The following is a 2986-nucleotide window of genomic DNA, read 5'->3' as shown; positions in this document are numbered from 1 at the left end:
ACACAATTCATCAACTAAATATTGGCAGAAACTCTATTTCATCCTTAGAAGATGAAACCATGCTCCGGGACTGGGAAGATGACTCAAATTACCTTATAGAAGTTGGTGCCTTTTCGATCAGCACAGACATTGCAATCAGATATAAATGCTTAGCAACTCACATTGCTCCAAAAGAAGTTTACCAAATGGCCAGGTCATTGGGTTCACACTGCCTTTCGAATGCCTATAATGTCACATGGAACATTCCACTTGATTTGGGATTTATATATCTTGTTAGGCCCCACTTCTGTGAAATTGAACCTGCGATGACAAATGAAGGTGAAAGGAGTTTCACTATTTAAATGAACAATCGTAAAGTCGAAGGTGAAACCGATGTGATCAAATGGAGCAACAGAATTTCGTATACAGGATTATGTTGCCTACTTGTGAGGGTGGTAAGAAAGGGAAGGTAAGCATAAACTTTCTATAATTTTGCAGCCAAAGTTTTCTACAATCAAAGAACCGTAGTAACACCATCTTGAATGGGCTAGAAGTATTCAAAATAAGCAACCCTGGCAACAATCTTGGTCGTATAAGCCCTGTACATCCTGTTACCACTTCAACACCAGAGCAATCTGTGCCGTTTGCTATAAAGAACAAAATTGCAACTGTACTGACAGTTGTAGTAACTTTGATCAATATTGTTATTTATTACTTTAGGTGTAATTCAGAGATAAACTCTGGCAAGATGAACTAGAATATCTTCCTGAAAGCATCAATGTCGTCAATTTTCATTGGATGAGATTGTAAGATCAACCAACAGTTTTAATCCTTAGCTTTTCATTGGTAGCAGTGGATATGGCACAATATACAAAGGGGATATTGATGACGGAGTGACCACTGTAGCAGTTAAGCGATTGAAATTAGGATCTAGCCAGGGGGAGAATGAGTTTTAGACCGAAATCAAAATGCTATCTACGCACCGCCATGAGAACCTTCTATCCCTAATTGGTTATTGCAATGAAGGTCATGAAATATTATTAGTTTATGATTATATCCCTCACGGATCACTTACTGACCACCTCCACAAAATGGACAGAAATAGCTCCTCTCTCTCTTGGGAACAGAGGCTCAAAATTGCTATAGGTGCCACACGTGGATTGAACTTCCTTCATACATCTCAAAACAGGGTTATACATCGTGATGTCAAAAGCTCAAATATTTTGTTGGATGAAAACTGGGTGAGTAAGGTTTCAGATTTTGGGTTTTCCAAAATGGGACCTAGAAATGAGTCAGCTACTCATGTTAGTACACAAGTCAAAGGCACATTTGGGTACCTCAATCCTAAGTACTTCCTGACTAATAGATTGACATGGAAAACGGATGTGTATACATTTGGAGCAGTATTATTTGAAGTGCTCTCAAGAAGGCCAATAGTCAATATGAGAATGCCTGAGGAGCAACATGGACTTGTAGCATATGCCAAACAATGCATCAAGGAAGGAGAAGTTCATAAGCTTATTGATCAAAATCTGGCGGAGTCCATTTCCTTCACTTGTCTGAAGGTGTTTGTAGGAATTTCTGCTAAATGCTTTGATGTTCGTCCACATGAATGGCCTGCAATGTCTGAAGTGGTGAAAAGCCTGAAATTGGCATTAGTATTTCAGCAAAATGCATGTGAAGGCATCATTTCATTTGATGACGCATAACATCTCCATCGAAGGTTGAGGCAGATAGGTCATCCATCAAAAAGGGTTGTAATGGCATTGATATACCAGAAAGAAGTGCCATTTCAAGGAAAGGTAAAATATAAGGATAAAAGTATTTACATTGCTTCACTAAAATGGTGGGATTTTGGTGGCATTTTTAGAAAAGCACCACCAAAGCCATGGAATCTTGTTTATCCAAATAGCCAGATGTCATGACCTAATCTAGCTAAGTCGCACGGGCACCTATCTTTCCCACCTCGGTAGGTGAACCCTTATCCCAACAATCTCAAATACATGAAATAATAAATAAGTAAGAGGAAGAAATAAAAATACGTAAGTCTGACATAACAAATAGAATATGCGGAATACATCAAAACCAACCCAGAAATCTGTCTAGTCATACAAGAGCAACTAGCTAAAATCTACGAGTCTAGAAATATCAATAATACATCAATAGTCTGAATATGTCTTGGAATAACAAGTAAGACATAAAATAAGGAAGAATCTTCAAGGCGGCGGACGTCCTGGAGCTCACCCTGAAAGACTCTAAGCAGCAGCTCTTGAAACTCAATCAGCCACGAGAAGCGGAGGTAGATCCCACCTGGAATTCTGCATTCATAAAACGAATGCAGAAAGTGTAGGTCAGTACAAAAAAACAAGTACTGGTAGGTATCATCGACCAACTAAGTTTAGCTAACACATATCAAGTCAATAAAGTAAGATAAACAAGTAAATTAACAAGGTATAAGTCAAACACGAGCTAGAATCCAAGAACACATCATCACCTATGTTTAGCATCTAAACCCAATTGTGTCAAGTTTTAAATACTCAGTCCGAAACCGTATATCACAAATACGTCACAAGAATATCACAATAGAAGCCATAGTGCAATGCAATACAATAATGTATGAAATGGGAATGCAATGCTATTGAAACGTAATTTTTGACGTCCCATAATTTATTTTAATTACTCAAGGTCCTTAGATGACAAATAATATAAGCTACGCATCTTGAAGGGATTAAAATATTTTTTTATAAAAGGTATTCAGGTCAATAATTTACTTCTTTGATATAGAGATTTTTATGACATTATAAATTATTTAGGAATTAATAGGTATTTTATGACATTTATGAAATATTATGTTAGGATTAATCAAAAGTAATATAATTTTGAATAATTATCCACTCAATTGTTAAATTGTCAAGAAGTAAAATTAACAAATGATTTGTTCCCGTTAAATCCAAGGAAACTTGGGTAATTAAGAGAATTGACCATTTTGTCCTTCAATCTCTAATTC

The 2986-nt window shown here is 36.6% G+C and overlaps 1 pseudogene; it reads left to right on the top strand.

The window, feature by feature from the left end:
• Positions 1-8: 8 nt before the first annotated feature.
• LOC132057852 (receptor-like protein kinase FERONIA) lies at positions 9-1904 on the top strand (annotated as a pseudogene).
• Positions 1905-2986: the final 1082 nt, after the last annotated feature.

Source organism: Lycium ferocissimum, chromosome 5 (assembly GCF_029784015.1).
Source record: "Lycium ferocissimum isolate CSIRO_LF1 chromosome 5, AGI_CSIRO_Lferr_CH_V1, whole genome shotgun sequence".
NCBI lineage: Eukaryota > Viridiplantae > Streptophyta > Magnoliopsida > Solanales > Solanaceae > Lycium > Lycium ferocissimum.
This window is presented reverse-complemented; position numbering and strand designations above follow the sequence as displayed.